The sequence below is a fragment of the Anomaloglossus baeobatrachus genome, chromosome 4 (genome assembly GCF_048569485.1).
Source record: "Anomaloglossus baeobatrachus isolate aAnoBae1 chromosome 4, aAnoBae1.hap1, whole genome shotgun sequence".
Classification (NCBI taxonomy): Eukaryota; Metazoa; Chordata; class Amphibia; order Anura; family Aromobatidae; genus Anomaloglossus; species Anomaloglossus baeobatrachus.
Genome location: NC_134356.1, coordinates 38,101,619 through 38,125,003, shown reverse-complemented (window position 1 = coordinate 38,125,003; position 23,385 = coordinate 38,101,619). Strand labels below are relative to the sequence as shown.

Sequence of the window (23,385 nt, the reverse complement as noted above, 5' to 3'; positions counted from 1 at the left end):
TCGTATGGATGCAGTAGTGCCGCTGTATGCCGTAGCGGGATATCACGGCCGTCTCACCGTATTATCAAGCCTCGGATTATTATTACATCAAAGTGCATAAAGGGGTTAATAGTTCTTCACAGACATTCTGCCTTACTGGACTCTTCTGACCTCAGAGAAGGTTTGTTTTCAATGATTAGAATGGCCCAAATAGTAAAAGAAGCTACAAAAGGGACACGGAACAGGCGAGCGGCGGACGTCTCCACTGGGGTTAAAGTAGACGGGTCTGAAAAAAAAAAAATCGGTAAAACTCCGGGTATGTCATAGATGTCTATGTAAGGCCCCTTTCACACTGCGTTCCGATCTCCGTTCAGTGGTTCCGTTGGGTCTTCCGTCCGAAACCCCCGCAAAATGGGTTTCCAACGTATGCGCCGATGCAGATAACCAAACCAATTTAACACAAAAAGGAACCAGAAACAATAGTAGAGAAATAATCTGTATTAAAGTAAGGCTAGTTTCACACTTGCGTTGGACGGGATCCGTAGCATTGCGTTGTGTGACGCATGCAACGGATGCTACGGATCGTACAAAGAAGGGAATTTTGTTTACTTACCGTAAATTCCTTTTCTTCTAGCTCCAATTGGGAGACCCAGACAATTGGGTGTATAGCTTCTGCCTCCGGAGGCCACACAAAGTATTACACTTAAAAGTGTAAAGCCCCTCCCCTTCTGCCTATACACCCCCCGTGCATCACGGGCTCCTCAGTTTTGGTGCAAAAGCAAGAAGGAGTAAAAGTTATAAATTGGTTTAAAGTAAATTCAATCCAAAGGAATTTCGGAGAACTGAAACCATTCAACATGAACCACATGTGTACACAAAGAACAACAGCCCGAAGGGAACAGGGGCGGGTGCTGGGTCTCCCAATTGGAGCTAGAAGAAAAGGAATTTACGGTAAGTAAACAAAATTCCCTTCTTCTTTGTCGCTCCATTGGGAGACCCAGACAATTGGGACGTCCAAAAGCAGTCCCTGGGTGGGTAAAATAATACCTCGTAATAGAGCCGTACCACGGCCCTTTCCTACAGGTGGGCAACCGCCGCCTGAAGGACTCGCCTACCTAGGCTGGCATCTGCCGAAGCATAGGTATGCACCTGATAGTGCTTCGTGAAAGTGTGCAGGCTCGACCAGGTAGCCGCCTGACACACCTGCTGAGCCGTAGCCTGGTGCCGCAAAGCCCAGGACGCACCCACGGCTCTGGTAGAATGGGCTTTCAGCCCTGAGGGAACCGGAAGCCCAGAAGATCGATAAGCTTCGAGAATTGGTTCCTTGATCCACCGAGCCAGGGTTGATTTCGAAGCCTGTGACCCTTTACGCTGGCCAGCGACAAGGACAAAGAGTGCATCCGAACGGCGCAGGGGCGCCGTACGAGAAATGTAGAGTCTGAGTGCTCTCACCAGATCTAACAAGTGCAGATCCTTTTCACACTGGTGAACTGGATGAGGACAAAAAGAGGGTAAGGAGATATCCTGATTCAGATGAAAGGGGGATACCACCTGTCACAAACCACCGGGGGGGTCACTCAGAAATCCCCCGCGCTGGCTACCAGTACGTCACAATCGGGGGGTAACAAGTGGGGGTCACCCCTCCTTTATACCTCCCGACCGACAGACAGAGCACGTGACGCGCTCTCTAGCGCCCCTCTTATAGTCAGGCCAATTATGGAATTGCCCGACAATAAGCAAGGAGGCCGCTATACTACTTATGCCGATTATTGAAGGGTCCCCGGTGAGAGTAGGGTATATATTCCCCCGACCTCCGCGGGCGGAATATATAAAATCTCCCCGTATCTCACTGGCCTCCCCACAATAATCCTTGGCACAATTCGCTGCCACCAACCGATTTACGGTAACTATTAGCCGAACACACAGACGTGGGATTCAAGATCGAGATAACAGAACAGCCCAAGATTAATTATATAATTTAATCAGCCTAAAGCACACTAGAAACTACAATATATACAATAGGGAATCTACAGAATATACATATGTCAGAGTACAGTTACAATCAAAGCATGGGTTACAAACAGGCATACACAGTTCCAGCAGTTACCTTGTTGCGTCTGGCCACAGGGGGGCGCTGTAGGCCAGGTTTCTAGGATCCTTCCCACAGATGTTTCCTACACGTGCCCCCAGCGAAAAGAACACTGGAAAATGGCCGAAGTAGGGTTATCAACCTGGGCAAATCCAGGTCTCCTCCTACCTTCGTGACCTCACAGGGAGCACTGCTCCACCCCTGGCTTGAGTTATGGACAATATCCCAACATGGAATATGGGCCATAACTTTGCCTGGGAGCGTCGTAGGCGGACGCCAACGCTCTCATTGTGACAGTTATGAATTTAGCTACAGAACGAGGGGACTCATGACCTGTCTGCCAGTTCCCCATTGGCTGATATCACGCCTGGGGCATTTCCCAATGTCCTGCTCCCATAAAAAGGGTGTGCCGGCATCGTCCGCATGCAGAGACACCATTTTTATGGTTGCCATATTTATCGGAAATATGGCTTGCGAGATATGAACCATTTTTTACTGGAGTCGTTCTGTCTGGCTATTTCCATAGCCTTGCTAACTAGCTAGCAGCTCCTACTACAGGGTGACGGCAGGGAGTCATCCTGTGTCCATTGTTCCCACACCACCTAATTTCCATATCACAGGACATGGCCATGGAGGTGTAAGTGGAACACTGAGAACAAGAAGGGAGGGGGCACTGCCAGGGAGTGATGAGGGATTATGACTGGAGTCATAATTGATCTTCATATCCCGGGATTTGCCTCACACCTCCCCCCTTTTGAGGGCGCTAGGGGGCAGCACACTCCGGTGTTCCCCCGTGCGCCCGTCCGCGACCTCTCCTTGTCGGGACAGCCCGTCTGCGTTACCGTGGTCACGGCCCCTTTTGTGGCGAATGGTGAAGTTGTATTGCTGGAGCGCAAGGCTCCATCGCAACAATCGCCCATTCGTCCCAGAGACGGCGTGCAACCAGCTGAGGGGATTGTGGTCCGTCTCCACGATGAAGTGGCGCCCGTATAGATAGGGTTGCAGACGCTGCAGGGCCCACACTATGGCCAGGCACTCCTTCTCCATCGTGGAATAGGCAACTTCCCTTGGTAACAGCTTCCTGCTCAGGTACAAGACTGGGTGCTCTTGGCTCGCAGAGTCCACCTGGCTGAGCACCGCACCGAGGCCGAAGTCACTGGCGTCGGTCTGTACTACAAACGGCCGCGTGAAGTCGGCTGCCTGTAGCACGGGCAGGCTGGACAGGGCGTCCTTTAGGGCCCGGAAGGCTGTCTCGCAGTCCATTGTCCAATCGACTGCAGAGGGCAGCTTCTTCTTGGTGAGGTCCGTCAAGGGCTTTGCCAGGCTACTATAGCGTGGAACAAACCTCCTATAGTACCCAGCGGTCCCCAAGAAGGACATCACCTGCTTCTTGGTCCTGGGGGTGGGCCAGGATGCGATGGCTTCCACTTTCTCAGGCTCGGGCTTCAGTGTTCCCCCGCCTACCCGGTGACCGAGGTACTGGACCTCGCTCATGGCCAGCTGACACTTGCCCGGCTTGATGGTCAAACCTGCCCGGTGGACCCGCCTGAGCACCTGTGCTAGATGCTCTAGGTGGTCCTCCCAGGTGGGACTGAAGACGGCAATGTCATCCAGGTACGCGGCCGCGTACCCTTCAAGTCCCTTGAGCAGGGTGTTGACCATCCGCTGGAAAGTGGCAGGGGCATTCCTCATCCCGAATGGCATCACCGTGGACTCGTATAGTCCAAATGGGGTAATAAAGGCAGAGCGTTCCCTGGCCTTGCGAGTCAGGGGGATCTGCCAATATCCCCGGCTCAGATCCATGATGGTCAGGTACTGAGCCCCGGCCAACTGATCGAGCAGGTCATCGATGCGTGGCATTGGGTACGCATCGGCGACCGTGACCGCATTGAGCCCCCTGTAGTCCACGCAGAACCGAGTGGTTCGGTCCTTCTTAGGGACGAGGACTACAGGCGAGGCCCAAGCGCTGTTGGATGCCTGGATCACCCCCAGCTTCAGCATCTCGTCAATCTCCTGGCGCATGTGTTGCTGCACCTCCAGGGAGACCCGATATGCTGAACGCCGGATCGGGGGATGATCCCCAGTGTCCACGTGATGGACAGCCAAGTCAGTCCTTCCGGGCTGGTTGGTAAACAACCCCCGGAAGGGGAGGAGGGTGGCCCACAGCTGGGACCGTTGGTCTTCCAAGAGCTGGTGGCCAACCTCCACATCCTCAATGGATCCGCCTGCCCTAACCTGGGCTAGCATATCCAAGAGGGTTTCCGCTTCTCCCTCCTCGGGCAGGTTGCACACGGGGAGCGCACATGCCTCCCGCTCATGATGTGCCTTCATCATGTTCACATGGAAGGGCTTCCGCCTTCCACGGGCAGGGTCCAGGGTGACCAGGTACGTCACAGGGTTGAGCTGCTGGTACACGAGGTATGGGCCTTCCCAGGCTGCCTGAAGCTTGTCCTGTGGTACGGGGACCAGTACCCACACCTTTTGACCCACTTGGTAGGTCCTCTCACAAGCGTTCTGGTCGTACCAACGCTTCTGATCGGCCTGGGCTTGAGCCATATTGTCGTGTACCAGTTGCGTCAAGGCCTGCATTTTGTCCCGGAAGCGCATGACATACTCGATAACCGACACTCCAGGGGTGGCCAAATCCCCTTCCCAAGCCTCTTTCACCAGAGCCAGGGGGCCCCGCACACGTCGCCCGTACAGGAGCTCAAACGGTGAGAATCCTGTTGAGGCCTGTGGAACCTCCCGGTAAGCAAATAACAGGTGTGGGAGATACCGCTCCCAGTCACGCCCATGGGAGTCGACCAACATCTTAAGCATCTGCTTTAAGGTGCCATTGAACCGCTCGCACAGGCCATTAGTCTGTGGATGGTACGGGCTGGCCACCAGATGTCGCACCTGGACTTGCTTACAGAGGGCCTCCATCAGCTGGGACATGAATTGGGTCCCCCGGTCAGTGAGCATTTCCTGGGGAAAACCCACTCGGGAGAAAATCTCCAGCAATGCGGTGGCCACCTTGTCAGCCCGAATGGACGACAAGGCCACTGCTTCTGGGTACCGGGTGGCATAGTCCACTACCGTCAGTATGAAGCGTTTCCCGGAGCTGCTGGGGATGGCCAGCGGGCCGACCAGATCCACAGCCACCCTCCTGAAAGGCTCATCGATGATTGGCAGAGATACCAGTGGGGCTTTGGGGCGTGGCCCCGCCTTCCCCACTCTCTGACAGGTTTCACACGAACGGCAGTAGGCAGCCACATCGGCCCCCATTTTTGGCCAGTAGAAATGCTGGTTTAACCTGGCCTTGGTCTTAGCGATCCCTAGGTGTCCGGCCATCGGAATCTCATGTGCGATCCGCAACAACTCCGTCCGGAACGGATAGGGTACCACCAACTGTCGGTCCCTGGGCCACGCCTCCGGTGAACCCTGCTGGACCGTGGCCCGGTACAGCCGTCCTTGGTCCCAGACCACTCGCTCCGGGTCCGAGTCCGAGGGAGGCTGTGCCGCCTGCTCCTTAAGAGCTTTCAGGCTGTCGTCAGCTTCTAACGCTGCCTGAAACCCCTGACTAGATGTGGCCAGAATCGACGAGACTGTCACATCTTCAGTCAGTACCCCGGGACCGGTGTCCTGGCCTCCACCTGACTCGGCTGCCACTTGGTCAGAAGGGGAAGAGCTATCGGACCTCCGGGAGGCCCCTTGGCTTCCAGCACTCCCACTGCGGGTGACAGCGGCCACAGCCGCTGCGACCGTGGGTCGTGCCTGCTCCTCCTCCGTTCCTGACCAAGTCGCCGGTTCAGGCAGACCTACCTGGCTTCCTGACACCCCGGTTGTGGGGGAACCATGCACCGAGATCTTACCTGGGAGCACTTCCGCTCCTGGACCGGCCCCAATCTCACCTGCCTGTTCCCCCCCTGCAGCAACAGAACCCCGCTGTGAAATCTCTGGGGACCCCACATTTGCTGTGGTAGCCCCCACCCTACACACTGGTCCTCCCCCTGCAGCACCCTGCTCTCTGCTTATCCCTGCAGAGGGCAACATATCCCAGCTCACAGGCTGGTTACTTGTAGAGGCATTGTCACACCTTTCTCTGACCCCCTCCCCTGTCACAGCTGCAGCTGAGTGTGTGTCTATGGTGTCTATGCAAGCAGAAATATCAGAGTTCACTCCCTCCTCCCTTACATCATTCATAGATAACACATTAACATTGTCCGGAGGCATGTCAGTACTGGCTGAAGGTTCAGCCCTTGGTTGGGGCCCAAACTGGGAGGTTATCTGCCCCAAATCTGTCCCAAGTAGCACGTTTGCAGGGATCCGATCAGTTACCCCCACCTCCCTCACCCCCCGCCCTGCGCCCCAGTCCACATAAATGTCAGCAACAGGCAGCGCCGGGTCAGTGCCTCCAATCCCGGAGACAGCGAGGGTTTTTCCAGGGATCAAGTCTTGGGGGGACACCATCTCAGGCCGCACCAGAGTCACCTCCGAGGCGCTGTCTCGCAGTCCTATGGTCACAGACCGGCCGACGGTGACAGGTTGGAAGCTGTCCAGGGACCTACCACCACCCCCACCCACACAATACACCTTGGGCGGCCCTTGGGACGGGGACGGAGCCGGGGCCTTGGGACGCTGAGGGCACATGGCCTTGAAGTGTCCAGGTAGGTTGCACTGGTGGCACCGTCTTGGCTCTGCCACGGGCCTGGAGAGGGGAGTTGAGGGGGACACCCTCTGCAGTCTAGGGGCAGGTGGGGCAGTCGCAGAGTTCATCTTACCCCCTCTCCAGGTGCTGCTGGTGGCCGCTCTCCTGGCCTCAGGGGCCCGGTTGTTGGTGTAGTCATCGGCAAGGGCAGCTGTAGCCGTGGACCCCTTTGGATTCTGGTCTCGGATGAACTGGCGGAGATCCTCAGGGCAGTTCCACAAGAGTTGCTCCGTGATGAACAAGTCCAGGATCTCCGGTCCGGTGGAAAGCTGCAGGCCTTGGGTCCAGTGGTCGGCAGCTCGGGCAAGTGCCCGCCGGTGGTCAGCCCAGGAGTCCTTTGGTCCCTTCTGTAGGCTCCGGAACTTCTTGCGGTAGGACTCTGGAGTGAGGTTGTACTGTTGGATCAGGGCCCGCTTGATGGTGTCGTAGCCCTGATCTGCCTCAGCAGGCAAGTCCCCAAGGATATCCAGGGCCTTACCCCTTAAACGGGGGGTCAGGTATTTGGCCCACTGGTCCTTGTCCAGATGGTGCTGCAAGCAAGTCCGTTCAAAAGCAGTCAAGAAAGAGTCCAAGTCTCCATCCTTCTCCAGCACTGGGAAGTCCTCAACACGGACCTTTGGAAGTTTGGTGTCTCGAAGGTCACATGTGGCTGATGAGGGCCGGAGCTGAGCTAGCTGCAGCTGGTAGTCACGGTCTGCCTGTCGCTCTCGCTCTCGCTCTTCACGCGCTGCCTGCCGCTCTCGCTCCGCAGCCTCACGCTCTGCGTGCCGCTCCGCAGCCTCAGCGTCACGCGCTGCCTGCCGCTCTGCCCTGCGCTCTGCCAGGAGTTCCTTGTAGCCCTTCTGGTCTCCAGCCTGGAGAAGGGCCATAGCCATTTGAAGAAGGCTATCCGAGCCTCCCAGGCTCGGTGGAATGGCACGTGGTGATCTGCGGCACGCTGCAGAGCTAGGCGATTCACTGTCCCTTTCAGAGCGGAGGGCTGGCATCTGGCTCGTTGAGGAACCTTGGGTGAGCTCCTCCTCATCTTGTCCAGCAGTGCCAGGTTGCGCAATGTCCTCGGCAGAACGGTTTTCTGGCGTCGAGCTCCTGGAGGACTCGTGGGCAACCTCCTCATTGCTGTCCACAGCACCGTCCTCCCTCTCTTCGGCTCCTGCCTTAGCATTGGCCAGTTGCATAGCTCTGCTCCTGGTGCCATCAGCCATTCTTGCAGACTTTTGGTCACTGACACAGAACTGACACCTGATGCCTCCACACACCTTACAGTATCTGCACTCTGACACTCTAGTGTTGAGCTAGTCTGAAGACCCCAGCAGCCACAGCTGCTGCAGGCAGTCTTTAGTGTCTGGGAGTATGGGTCTCACACTCACACACACTATTATCTCGATCCCACCGCTTGCCACCAATATGTCACAAACCACCGGGGGGGTCACTCAGAAATCCCCCGCGCTGGCTACCAGTACGTCACAATCGGGGGGTAACAAGTGGGGGTCACCCCTCCTTTATACCTCCCGACCGACAGACAGAGCACGTGACGCGCTCTCTAGCGCCCCTCTTATAGTCAGGCCAATTATGGAATTGCCCGACAATAAGCAAGGAGGCCGCTATACTACTTATGCCGATTATTGAAGGGTCCCCGGTGAGAGTAGGGTATATATTCCCCCGACCTCCGCGGGCGGAATATATAAAATCTCCCCGTATCTCACTGGCCTCCCCACAATAATCCTTGGCACAATTCGCTGCCACCAACCGATTTACGGTAACTATTAGCCGAACACACAGACGTGGGATTCAAGATCGAGATAACAGAACAGCCCAAGATTAATTATATAATTTAATCAGCCTAAAGCACACTAGAAACTACAATATATACAATAGGGAATCTACAGAATATACATATGTCAGAGTACAGTTACAATCAAAGCATGGGTTACAAACAGGCATACACAGTTCCAGCAGTTACCTTGTTGCGTCTGGCCACAGGGGGGCGCTGTAGGCCAGGTTTCTAGGATCCTTCCCACAGATGTTTCCTACACAAGCCCCCAGCGAAAAGAACACTGGAAAATGGCCGAAGTAGGGTTATCAACCTGGGCAAATCCAGGTCTCCTCCTACCTTCGTGACCTCACAGGGAGCACTGCTCCACCCCTGGCTTGAGTTATGGACAATATCCCAACATGGAATATGGGCCATAACTTTGCCTGGGAGCGTCGTAGGCGGACGCCAACGCTCTCATTGTGACAGTTATGAATTTAGCTACAGAACGAGGGGACTCATGACCTGTCTGCCAGTTCCTCATTGGCTGATATCACGCCTGGGGCATTTCCCAATGTCCTGCTCCCATAAAAAGGGTGTGCCGGCATCGTCCGCATGCAGAGACACCATTTTTATGGTTGCCATATTTATCGGAAATATGGCTTGCGAGATATGAACCATTTTTTACTGGAGTCGTTCTGTCTGGCTATTTCCATAGCCTTGCTAACTAGCTAGCAGCTCCTACTACAGGGTGACGGCAGGGAGTCATCCTGTGTCCATTGTTCCCACACCACCTAATTTCCATATCACAGGACATGGCCATGGAGGTGTAAGTGGAACACTGAGAACAAGAAGGGAGGGGGCACTGCCAGGGAGTGATGAGGGATTATGACTGGAGTCATAATTCATCTTCATATCCCGGGATTTGCCTCACACCACCTTAGGTAGAAATTCCGGGACCGGACGCAGAACCACCTTGTCCTGGTGAAACACCAGGAAAGGGGCTTTGCATGACAGCGCTGCTAGCTCAGACACTCTCCGAAGTGATGTGACTGCTACTAGGAAAACCCCTTTCTGTGAAAGGCGTGAAAGAGAAATATCCTTCATTGGCTCGAAAGGTGGTTTCTGAAGAGCCATCAGCACCCTGTTCAGATCCCAGGGTTCTAACGGCCGCTTGTAAGGAGGGACGATGTGACAAACCCCCTGCAGGAACGTGCGTACCTGTGGAAGTCTGGCTAGGCGCTTCTGAAAAAACACAGAGAGCGCTGAGACTTGTCCCTTAAGAGAGCCGAGCGACAACCCTTTTTCCAATCCTGATTGAAGGAAGGAAAGAAAAGTGGGCAAGGCAAACGGCCAGGGAGAAAAACCCCTGATCAGAGCACCAAGATAGGAATATCCTCCACGTCCTGTGGTAGATCTTGGCGGACGTTGGTTTCCTGGCCTGTCTCATAGTGGCAATGACCTCTTGAGATAACCCTGAAGACGCTAGGATCCAGGACTCAATGGCCACACAGTCAGGTTGAGGGCCGCAGAATTCAGATGGAAAAACGGCCCTTGAGACAGCAAGTCTGGTCGGTCTGGTAGTGGCCACGGTTGACCCACCGTGAGATGCCACAGATCTGGGTACCACGACCTCCTTGGCCAGTCTGGAGCGACGAGGATGGCGCGGCGACAGTCGGACCTGATCTTGCGTAACACTCTGGGCAACAGTGCCAGAGGAGGAAACACATAAGGGAGCTGAAACTGCGACCAATCCTGAACTAAGGCGTCTGCCGCCAGAGCTCTGTGATCTTGAGACCGTGCCATGAATGTTGGGACCTTGTTGTTGTGCCGTGACGCCATTAGGTCGACGTCCGGCATCCCCCAGCGGCAACAGATCTCCTGAAACACGTCCGAGTGAAGGGACCATTCCCCTGCGTCCATGCCCTGGCGACTGAGAAAGTCTGCTTCCCAGTTTTCTACGCCCGGGATGTGAACTGCGGATATGGTGGAGGCCGTGGCTTCCAACCACATAAGAATCCGCCGGACTTCCTGGAAGGCTTGCCGACTGCGTGTTCCCCCTTGGTGGTTGATGTATGCCACCGCTGTGGAATTGTCCGACTGAATTCGGATCTGCTTGCCTTCCAGCCACGGCTGGAACGCCTTTAGGGCAAGATACACTGCCCTTATCTCCAGAACATTGATCTGAAGTGAGGACTCTGTCGGAGTCCAGGTTCCCTGAGCCCTGTGGTGGAGAAAAACCGCTCCCCACCCTGACAGGCTCGCGTCCGTCGTGACCACAGCCCATGATGGGGGAAGGAAGGATTTCCCCCCCGACAGAGAAGTGGAAGCCTATGATATATATAGATATAGATATATCCGCAGGTACAGAGTCCCGTGGGCACTTGGCCTTATTGTTGTATCAGAACATGCATTCCGTTATATTTAAGCCCCATATAATTGTGTTGGGCGTTATTACACTGGAATTTGGATTTATATTTATGGTTGTACACCGTTTTTTATTTTGGTGATTCCCCTTTTCTCCTCCTGTTGATGGGCGCTGCCATCTAGTGTAATGACACCCTTTTTGCTTTGATTTACTTTAATAAAGATTATTATTTCTGGTTCCTTTTGTGTTAAATTGGTTTGGTTATCTGTTCGGGAACCTTTTACCTTCCGATCTATTTTTGAGTCTGGGTGGTGGATATAAAGTAATTCACTATTTTGATATCGAAGATCTGTTATTTTTTCCACCCTTTTCTCAAAACATTTTGGTTGTACATTGGTTGGGTATAATGGTGCAGAGCAGACGGAGTCACCTTGTGCTCTATCTAGCCCCATTTTCAGGAGTATACACTTACTGGAGATGGACAGCCAGGCGAAGTCTACTACTTCTGGGTGTCCGTCTTCAGTAAGTGTATACTTCTGAAAATGGTGCATGATAGTCACCATGTGCTCTATCAGCATCTTTATAGTCAATGGCCCAGTCGGCGCATACGTCAGAAATTCGTTCTGCGGGAGGTTCAGACAGAAGCCCAGATGGGACCAGTGAACAGAGATCGGAATGCAGCGTGAAAGACCCCTAAGGCTAGCGCCACACATCCGTGCTGCCGGCACGTGTTTGTCATTTTTTACACGTACCGGCGGCACGGAGACACGTTAACCAATGCTACCCTATTGTAGCAGGCACACACACGTAAAACCACACGGAACGTGTGTCCGTGTGCGTTTGTACGTGTGTGCGTTTTTCAAAGCGCTGACATGTCAGTGATTTCTCCCGCAGCACGGGTGTCACACGGCCCGCACCGGTACCACACGGGTGTAGTGTGGATGCGGTCCCGTGTGACACGCGCCGGAGAAAACACACATGTCAGTGAAAAAAAAAAAAAAAACATTAACTCACCTTCTCCAGCCCTCCTGGCTCTGCCGCTGCTGCCGACCGCCGCTCATTATTCTCATTGAATATTCACTTCACTGCCTGGCAGCAGCAGCAGCAGGGAGACGGGAGGGCTGGAGACCGAGGATCAGCACCATGGACAGCACCGCGGACATCAGGAAGGACCAGGTGAGTATGATAATTACCGGTTCTACGTGTGCTATCGCGGATAGCACACGTAGAACACACGTGTCACGCACGTACCAGAGACACGTACTTACCTGCACGCAACACGCAGGGAAAATACGTGTCTCTCGGCACGTGCGTGAATTTCACGTGAGTGTGGCAGAAGCTATCCGCGATAGCACACGTAGAACCGGTAATTATCATACTCACCTGGTCCTTCCTGATGTCCGCGCTGCTGTCCGTGGTGCTGATCCTCGGTCTCCAGCCCTCCCGTCTCCCCGCTGCTGCTGCTGCCAGGCAGTGAAGTGAATATTCAATGAGAATAATGAGCGGCGGTCGGCAGCAAGAGGCAGCAGCGGCAGAGACAGGAGGGCTGGAGAAGGTGAGTTACTGTTTTGTTTTTTTTTCACTGACATGTGTGTTTTCTCCGGCGCGTGTCACACGGGACCGCATCCACACTACACCCGTGTGGTACGGGTGCGGGCCGTGTGACACCCGTGCTGCGGGAGAAATCACTGACATGTCAGCGCTTTGAAAAACGCACACACGTACAAACGCACACGGACACACGTTCCGTGTGGTTTTACGTGTGTGTGCCTGCTACAATAGGGTAGCATTGGTTAACGTGTCTCCGTGCCGCCGGTACGTGTAAAAAATGACAAACACGTGCCGGCAGCACGGATGTGTGGCGCTAGCCTAAGAAAGCATTCAAGGTGCTGTGTTGTGAATATGTTTTCCAGTTTGGGGCTCCCTCTTGTGGTCAGTGCTGGTGGAGCAGTTGATTTGTGGAATGAAAACCACACCTGTAGACAACTAGCAATCAGGGTCAGATTGGGACTATATAACTAAGTAGTTTTCTCTTGTTACTTGCAGATGCTCAATAGTCTCCTGTGTGTTTAGGACATTCTGTAACCAGCTCTGCTTACTACCAGAACTCCTCTCAGATAAGTGGTCTTCGTACCTCTGCTGTTTGATTTCCACTTTCTTGTTGTGTTTTCTGCTTTGATACTAATGCTTGATTCCTATTTTCTCTGTGTGGAGTTCTTGGTGGAATGGGATCATTCCCTGCTGGGACTGTCTGTATACTTAGCTCCATGATTCTGCAAGGTATTGTGTTTGTCATGCTTGGTATTAATTCAGTCCCTCATCTATATTAGTGTTTTTGGATCCCAGTAACATCAGAGTGCTGATATAGTGGGGGAGAGGTTGTGTGACATCAGGATTTTTCCATATCAGAAGTGCTGGTATATATTAGGGTTTATGCTCTTTTCTATCCTTTCCTATAAATATAGTTTGGGCCTTACCTTTGCTGAATCTGTCTTTTCTAGCTTTGTATTGTGTTTTTCTATATCACCGTAGTCTTTACATGTGGGGGGGGGGCTATCTATATCTTTGGGGATTGCACCGAGGCAGATTAGCTTTCTTATATTTCTATCTGTGAGAATATTTAGTTCTCCGGCTGTGTCGAGATGACTAGGTCATCGTAGGCTCGTCCCACGACTACTTCTAGTTGTGTGTCAGGATTCGGTCTGCAATCCGTTAAGGTTCCAGCCACTCTGTTACTATTTGGGATTCTGCATTTTTTGATCCTCCTCGGTCTCTGAATCATAACACTGCTGTCCAGTGAAAACAAGTTATCATCTTATCAGCGGTACAGGCGATAAGTAGCTGATCGGTGGAAATCTGACGGGCAGAATAGGAATCATTATCCTAGATACAATATAGAACGCCCGGCCGCTGCTCCATCTATTCTTTATGGAGCAGCCTGATAACCTGACCATAGGGAATGAGCGGAGCATCAGATGAGCGATGTGAGATCCCCAAAGATCAATAAGTTTTTACTGGACAAGTATAGGGAGTTTTATTTTACCTTCTGACACAATATAAGGAGTGGAGTTGCAGTGTGGGGGTAAGGCCTGGGCTGTAGGCCGTTTGTCCAGATGTAATAAGATAAATCTGTGTGTGTATATAATTAAAGCTTAGATGTCGTTGCATAATTATCTGTATGTCTGTATGACAATTGCATAGACGCCATAATATGATTTTAAGATGTGTGCTCAGGAATGTGTTAACTGTTGTGAATGTTAGTTATGCTTTGGCTGCTGGGAGGCTTCCTCTTGTGGCCAGGAATGGTTTGGACATAGACCACGTGTGTTGAGCAATGGGCATTTCCTTTGCTAACTCTCTGCTTATTTAAATCCTGGTCTGCTAGCAGGCTATGCTGGATGTCAGTTGTTCTTTGTATCACCAGCCTGCTTCATCCTGCTCTACACCACATCTACCCCAGATAAGTGCTTGCTCTTTATTTATTGTTTGGTTCTTTTGCTCTTATCTGGGTTTGTCATTTGCTGTGGTTGTTTTCAGTTTATTTGCATGCAGGGATTTTCCCCCTCAGTCGCTTGGCTGGGGTACTCCCTGTAGTTCTGTTTGGAGTATAGCTCCTTTGGGTCCATGTGTTTGTGGCTTGTTGAATTTGTAATGATTCTTCTTTTCTGTTCATTGGTATGACAAGGGCACCTGGTATAGGACGGAGTTCAGATCGTGCAATCTGAGGGCCTTTTTGTACTATCAGGAATTTGCAGGGTTTTTCTCTGGCCACCATCAGTCCCTTTCCTGTCCTTTCCTATTTTAGTTAGCGGGGGCCTCCTGTTTTGCTAATCCTGTCATCTATCTGTGTATTGTTTTTCCTATATCACCGCAGTCTTTGAATGTGGGGGGCTTGCTATGCTTTATCGATTTTCTGAGGCAGAGAGTTATTCAGCTTTCCTTCCTTTAGGATAGCTAGTTCTCCGGCTGGGTTCGCGGTGCACAGGATGTTAGTTCACCCCTCGGCTACTTCTAGTTGTGATGGTTAGTAAGGGGATGGAGGCCAGATTAGTTGCCAATGCTCTTGTCACCTTTTACCAATGATTTGTGGTGGTCTTCCATGGTTCCGGATCATAACAGTTAACCAAGATGAATAAGCCAAAGAAGGGAATTTTGTTTACTTACCGTAAATTCCTTTTCTTCTAGCTCCTATTGGGAGACCCAGACAATTGGGTGTATAGCTTCTGCCTCCGGAGGCCACACAAAGTATTACACTTTAAAAAGTGTAACCCCTCCCCTCTGCTATACACCCTCCCGTGCATCACGGGCCCATCAGTTTTGGTGCCAAAGCAGGAAGGAGGAAACTTATAAATTGGTCTAAGGTAAATTCAATCCGAAGGATGTTCGGAGAACTGAACCATGAACCAAAGAACAATGAACATGAACAACATGTGTACACAAAAAAACAACAGCCCGAAGGGAACAGGGGCGGGTGCTGGGTCTCCCAATAGGAGCTAGAAGAAGAAGGGAATTTTGTTTACTTACCGTAAATTCCTTTTCTTCTAGCTCCATTTGGGAGACCCAGACAATTGGGTGTATAGCTATGCCTCCGGAGGCCACACAAAGTATTACACTAAAAGTGTAAAGCCCCTCCCCTTCAGCCTATACACCCCCCGTACTGCTACGGGCTCATCAGTTTTGGTGCAAAAGCCAGAAGGAGTAAAAAATTATAAACTGGTTTAAAGTAAATTCAATCCGAAGGAATATCGGAGAACTGAAACCATTTAACATGAACAACATGTGTATACAAAAAACAGGGGAGGGTGCTGGGTCTCCCAATTGGAGCTAGAAGAAAAGGAATTTACGGTAAGTAAACAAAATTCCCTTCTTCTTTGTCGCTCCTAATTGGGAGACCCAGACAATTGGGACGTCCAAAAGCAGTCCCTGGGTGGGTAAATAATACCTCATAATAGAGCCGTAACGGCTCCGTCCTACAGGTGGGCAACTGCCGCCTGAAGGACTCGCCTACCTAGGCTGGCATCTGCCGAAGCATAGGTATGCATCTGATAGTGTTTCGTGAAAGTGTGCAGGCTCGACTAGGTAGTTGCCTGACACATCTGCTGAGCCGTAGCCTGGTGTCGCAAGGCCCAGGACGCTCCCACGGCCCTGGTAGAATGGGCCTTCAGTCCTGAGGGAACCGGAAGCCCCGAGGAACGGTAAGCTTCGATAATTGGCTCCTTGATCCACCGAGCCAGGGTTGATTTGGAAGCCTGTGACCCTTTACGCTGGCCAGCGACAAGGAGAAAGAGTGCATCCGAGCGGCGCAGGGGCGCCGTAGCAGAAATGTAGAGTCTGAGTGTTCTCACCAGATCTAACAAGTGCAAATCCTTTTCACACTGGTGAACTGGATGAGGACAAAACGAGGGTAAGGAGATATCCTGATTGAGATGAAAAGTGGGCAAGGCAAATGGCCAGGGAGAAAACGCCTGAGCAGAGCACCACGACAGGAATATTTTCCACAGTAAAGAATAAGTTGTGCTCACTGCAATAGCCTGGTGCTCGGGAAAAAAATAAGTCAATCAAGAGGGGTAATCCCGGCACACAGTGTATGAAAAAATGGTAAGTCCAGGTATGATATGCTTGAACAAAATTTCTTTATTTTTCACCAATTATAGTACTGCCCGCCCAACGCTTCGGCTCACGCAGGAGCCTTCATCAGGGGTCAAGAGCACTAAGAGAAGAAATATGGTATACAAAGAAAAACAAACAGAAACAGTATTTACAAAATGCATCATGACATTACATCAAAGAAGTTTATAAAGAAAATAACCTATTTGGGGACTATGAAAAAATAGGGAACCATTGTCGTAGTGTGAGGGGTAACCTAAAAGGATCTAACCGCTAGAAAGGAAGAAAATCCTGTGAGTATGAAGGGTGAAAAAGGAAAAGAGAACTAGGAAAAGAAAGAAAAGGATAAGGATGGTAAAAGAGAAAGAAGGGACATAAAGAGATGTAGTGAGAAGGAGAGGGAAACAGGGAAAGGAGAGAAGCTGAAAAGTATGAAGAAGTCAAGAAGTAAAATAATTACTGGAGAACATACCCGTGGAAATGGATATGGTGAAGAATCATGTAGGTACAGCAGGACCTGTGAGCAAGAGGAACTTGTAGGGAAAATAAGGGGGAAAGAAAGAGATGTGTCCTGTGGTAGATCTTGGCGGACGTTGGTTTCCTAGCCTGTCTCATAGTGGCAATGACCTCTTGAGATAATCCTGAAGACGCTAGGATCCAGGACTCAATGGCCACACAGTCAGGTTGAGGGCCGCAGAATTCAGATGGAAAAACGGCCCTTGAGACAGCAAATCTGGTCGGTCTGGCAGTGCCCACGGTTGGCCGACCGTGAGATGCCACAGATCCGGGTACCACGACCTCCTCGGCCAGTCTGGAGCGACGAGGATGGCGCGGCGGCAGTCGGCCCTTATCTTGCGTAACACTCTGGGCAACAGAGCCAGAGGAAGAAACACATAAGGAAGCTGAAACTGCGACCAATCCTGAACTAAGGCGTCTGCCGCCAGAGCTCTGTGATCTTGAGATCGAGCCATGAATGTTGGGACCTTGTTGTTGTGCCGTGACGCCATTAGGTCGACGTCCGGCATCCCCCAGCGGCAACAGATCTCCTGAAACACGTCCGGGTGAAGGGACCATTCCCCTGCGTCCATGCCCTGGCGACTGAGAAAGTCTGCTTCCCAGTTTTCTACGCCCGGGATGTGAACTGCGGATATGGTGGATGCTGTGGCTTCCACCCACAGCAGAATCCTCCGGACTTCCTGGAAGGCTTGCCGACTACGTGTCCCACCTTGGTGGTTGATGTAAGCCACCGCTGTGGAGTTGTCCGACTGAATTCGGATCTGCTTGCCTTCCAGCCACTGCTGGAACGCTTTTAGGGCAAGATACACTGCCCTGATCTCCAGAACATTGATCTGAAGTGAGGACTCTTGCTGAGTCCACGTACCCTGAGCCCTGTGGTGCAGGAAAAACTGCTCCCCACCCTGACAGGCTCGCGTCCGTCGTGACCACCGCCCAGGATGGGGGTAGGAAGGATTTCCCTTTCGATAATGAGGTGGGAAGAAGCCACCACCGAAGGGAAGCTTTGGTTGCTTGAGAGAGGGAGACGTTCCTGTCTAGGGACGTCGGCCTCCTGTCCCACTTGCGTAGGATGTCCCATTGAGAGGACGCAGGTGAAACTGCGCGAAAGGGACTGCTTCCATTGCTGTAAGAGTATGAAACTCCATGCCAAGATGAAGGGAATTTTGTTACTTACCGTAAATTCCTTTTCTTCTAGCTCTAATTGGGAGACCCAGACAATTGGGTGTATAGCTACTGCCTCCGGAGGCCACACAAAGTATTACACTTAAAAGTGTAAGGCCCCTCCCCTTCTGCCTATACACCCCCCGTGGGATCACGGGTTCCTCAGTTTTAGTGCAAAAGCAAGAAGGAGGAAAGCCAATAAACTGGTTTAAGTAAATTCAATCCGAAGGAATATCGGAGAACTGAAACCATTCAACCTGAACAACATGTGTATACAAAAAAACAGGGGCGGGTGCTGGGTCTCCCAATTAGAGCTAGAAGAAAAGGAATTTACGGTAAGTAAACAAAATTCCCTTCTTCTTTGTCGCTCTATTGGGAGACCCAGACAATTGGGATGTCCAAAAGCAATCCCTGGGTGGGTAAAATGAAGGGAATTTTGTTACTTACCGTAAATTCCTTTTCTTCTAGCTCTTAGTGGGAGACCCAGACGATTGGGGTATAGCTACTGCCCTCCGGAGGCCACACAAAGCACTACACTAAAAAGTGCAAGGCCCCTCCCCTTCTGGCTATACCCCCCCGTGGTATCACGGGTTCTCCAGTTTTAGTGCCAAAGCAAGAAGGAGGAAGCCAATAACTGGTTTAAACAAATTAACTCCGAATAACGTCGGAGAACTGAAAAACCGTTCAACATGAACAACATGTGTACCCGCAAACAACAAAACAATCCCGAAGGACAACAGGGCGGGTGCTGGGTCTCCCAATAAGAGCTAGAAGAAAAGGAATTTACGGTAAGTAACAAAATTCCCTTCTTCTTCAGCGCTCTATTGGGAGACCCAGACGATTGGGACGTCCAAAAGCTGTCCCTGGGTGGGTAAAGAGATACCTCATGTTAGAGCTGCAAAACAGCCCTCCCCTACGGGGGTGTCACTGCCGCCTGCAGGACTCTTCTACCTAAGCTGGCATCCGCCGAAGCATAGGTATGCACCTGATAATGCTTGGTGAAAGTGTGCAGACTCGACCAGGTAGCTGCCTGGCACACTTGTTGAGCCGAAGCCTGGTGTCGTAATGCCCAGGACGCACCCACGGCTCTGGTTGAGTGGGCTTTTAACCCTGAAGGAACCGGAAGCCCCGCAGAACGGTAGACCTCTAGAATTGGTTCTTTGATCCATCGAGCCAGGGTGGCTTTAGAAGCCTGCAACCCTTTGCGCGGACCAGCGACAAGGACAAAAAATGCATCGGAACGGCGCATGGGCGCCGTGCGGGAAATGTAGATTCTGAGTGCTCTCACCAGATCTAGCAAACGTAAGTCCTTTTCATACCGGTGAACCGGATGAGGACAAAAGGAAGGCAAGGATATATCCTGATTAAGATGAAACGAGGATATGACCTTAGGGAGAAACTCCGGAATGGGGCGCAGCACTACCTTGTCCTGGTGGAACACCAGGAAGGGAGCCTTGGATGACAGAGCTGCCAGCTCCGACACTCGCCGAAGCGATGTGATCGCAACAAGAAACGCCACTTTCTGTGACAGGCGAGAAAAGGAAACTTCCTTCAGAGGCTCGAAAGGCGGCTTCTGGAGAGCAACTAGTACCCTGTTCAGATCCCATGGATCTAACGGCCGCCTGTACGGGGGCACAATATGACAGACCCCCTGCAGGAACGTGCGCACCTTAGGAAGACGTGCTAGACGCTTCTGAAAAAAACACGGATAGTGCCGAGACTTGCCCTTTAAGGGAGCTGAGCGACAAGCCCTTTTCCAACCCCGATTGCAGGAAGGAAAGAAAGGTGGGCAATGCAAATGGCCAAGGGGATACTCTCTGTGCAGAGCACCAGGATAAGAAAATCTTCCACGTTCTGTGGTAGATCTTAGCAGACGTTGACTTCCTAGCTTGTCTCATTGTGGCTACGACTCCTTGAGATAATCCTGCGGACGCTAGGATCCAGGACTCAATGGCCACACAGTCAGGTTCAGGGCCGCAGAATTCTGATGGAAAAACAGCCCTTGGGACAGTAAGTCTGGTCGGTCTGGCAGTGACCACGGTCGACCGACCGTGAGATGCCACAGATCCGGATACCACGATCTCCTCGGCCAGTCCGGGGCGACGAGTATGACGCGGCTGCAATCGGATCTGATTTTTGCGCAGTCCTCCGGGCAAGAGTGCCAGAGGTGGAAACACATATGTGAGCCGGAACTGCGACCAATCTTGCACTAAGGCGTCTGCCGCCAGAGCTCTGTGATCGCGCGATCGTGCCAGAAATGCCGGGACCTTGTTGGTGTGCCGAGACGCCATTAGGTCGACGTCCGGCACCCCCCAGTGGCAACAGATTTCCTGAAACACGTCCGGGTGAAGGGACCATTCCCCCGCGTCCATACCCTGGCGACTGAGGAAGTCTGCTTCCCAGTTTTCTACGCCCGGGATGTGAACTGCGGATATGGTGGATGCTGTGTCCTCCACCCACATGAGGATTCGCCGGACTTCCTGGAAGGCTTGCTGACTGCGCGTCCCTTCTTGGTGGTTGATGTATGCCACCGCTGTGGAGATGTCCGACTGGATTCGGATCTGCTCTCTTTCTAGCCACTTCTGGAAAGCTAGTAGGGTAAGATACCCTGCCCCGATTTCCAGAACATTGATCTGAAGGGTGGACTCCTGCTGAGTCCACGTCCCCTGAGCCATGTGGCGGAGACAAACTGCTCCCCACCCTGACAGACTCGTATCTGTCGTGACCACTATGAGGTGGGAATAAGCCACTATTGCAGATAGTCCTCGGCCGTCTGGGAAAGGGAGACTTTCCTGTCCAGGGAGGTTGACTGCCCGTTCCATTGGCGGAGAATGTCCCATTGCAGTTGGCGCAGATGAAAATGCGCAAGGGAACTGCCTCGATGGCTGCCACCATCTTCCTTAGGAAGTGTATGAGACGCCTTAAGGGGTGCGACTGGCCTTGAAGGAGAGACTGCACCTCTGTCTGCAGTGAACGCTGCTTGTTCAGCGGAAGCTTCACTATTGCTGATAGAGTATGAAACTCCATGCCGAGATACGTTAGTGATTGAGTCGGAGACAGATTTGACCTTGCCAAATTGATGATCCACCCGAAAGTCTGGAGAGTCTCCAGCGTAACATTCAGGCTGCGTTGGCATGCCTCGAGGGAGGGTGCTTTGACGAGTAGATCGTCCAAGTACGGGATCACCGGGTGTCCCTGAGAGTGCAAGACTGCTACCACTGCTGCCATGACCTTGGTGAACACCCGTAGGGCTGTCGCCAGACTGAATGGCAGAGCTACGAACTGAAGATGTTCGTCTCCTATCACAAAACGTAGAAAACGTTGGTGTTCCGTAGCAATTGGCACGTGGAGATAGTCATCTTTGATGTCTGTTGAGGCAAGGAAGTCTCCTCGAGACATTGAGGCAATGACGGATCGGAGGGATCCCATCCGGAACCGCCTGGCGTTCGCATGCTCGTTGAGCAGTTTCAGGACCAGAACAGGATGGAAGGAACCGTCCTTTTTTGGAGCCACAAAGAGATTGGAGTACAAACCCTCACCCTCGTTCCTGAGGGGGGACAGGGATCACCACTCCTTCTGCTCTTAGAGCGTCCACCGCCTGCAGCAGGGCATCTGCTCGGTGGGGGGTGGGGCCGTTCTGAAGAATGGAGTCGGAGGACGAGAACAGAACACTGTCCTGTGCACGTGAGCACAATGTCCGTCACCCACCGGTCTGTGACCTGTGGAAGCTAAACGTCGCCAAAGGCGGGGGAGTCTGCCATCAACCGCGGATGCGGAGAGAGAGAGAGAGAGCTGAGAGTCCTGAGGAGGCCGCCTTGGTAGCGGTTCCTCCGACTGCCTTCCTTGGGCGTGATTGAGCCCGGCCGGAATCTGAGCCCGTCTGAGGTTTTGTAGCCCTTTTGCACGAGGACAATTGGGACCTGCCGGAGCTTGGGAAGGACCGAAACCTCGACTGTACTTTTAGGACAGTATAAACAGGGTAAGTCGCAGTGCAGACATTGCGGGGTTACGGACGCCTCTGCGGTACAGATGTCCCTGTGCTCAAGGCCAGCTGTGCAAGAACAGCTGAAAAGTTAGGTTGCCTATACGGCTGTGGATGCCGGAGCAACCGACACGCCGATAGCTTCCTAGACAGATTTCAACCAGAGTCCATCTGTCTGTGAATGGCATCTTTAAGTGAAGCCCCATCTCCAGTGCAACTATGGCTCTAGATGCAAGCCTGGAGATTGGAGAATCCACCTTTGGACCCTGGGTCCAGCGCTGACCACGTCAGGGGAAAAGGGATAACGTGTATCCTAAAAAACGTTTGGAGAAGACGCTTATCTGGTAAGCGTGGTGTTCCTGGACTGCTTCTCTGAAGTCAGCGTGGCCAGAAAAATACTCAATATCTGTGTGAGATACTGAAAAAGGACTTCTCCTGTTCGTCTCCTATCTCCACTGGGGGAGCTGAGGGAGAAAGATCCAACCTTCCATTGATGGACGGTATAGGATCATTCCGTATGGCGTTACCACCCGGTGTATCCGGATTGAGAGCGATGTCAGGATCAAAGCCCTGAAGAGCTGCCTTTTGGTCAAGTAGATTGCCCATGGCCTGTCTGGACTGCAAGTCTCTATATTATGACTACACCGTCCCTGTCCATGGACAGGGTTGACAGGTGGTTTCTTTGGCCACGACTAGTAGAGACCCCGGCAGACGAAGTGCTAGAGACCCCGGCAGACGACGTGCTACAGGGGAGCAGGCACACAATGGGACGGTGTCATGAACAGCATCCCATGTAGTAAAAACAGCACTGAAAATCTGTGTTGCTTTTTTGCCGCTGCCGACTAGCTATCTAAAAGTATATAGCCAAGATTGGTGACCGTACAGTGCAATGTATAGCATACAGGCATAAAGTACAAATGACCACTGCAGCACAAGCAATACAAGCAGCATAGAAGCCTGTGCCCTGGCACCCCTGCTCTTCTGCTGCTGTATACTAGTCATCTAGGGGAATATAGCCCAGAAGAGTGACCCTACAGTGCAATGTATAGCATACAAGCACAAGTACAAAAGAACACTGCAGCACAAGCAATACAAGCAGCATAGAAGCCTGTGCCCTGGCACCCCAGCTCTTCTGCTGCTGTAGACTGGTCATCCAGGGGAATATAGCCCAGAAGAGTGACCATACAGTGCAATGTATAGCATACAAGCACAAGTACAAATGCACACTGCAGCCCATGCAATA

At 52.2% G+C, this 23,385-nt stretch overlaps 1 protein-coding gene across 1 annotated transcript in view; it reads right to left on the bottom strand.

Annotated features, from left to right (window-relative positions):
• RAD51AP1 (RAD51 associated protein 1) overlaps window positions 1-23,385 on the bottom strand; it is a 66,554-nt gene that overhangs the window by 15,704 nt on the left and 27,465 nt on the right. The gene's annotated exons all lie outside the window — the stretch shown is intronic.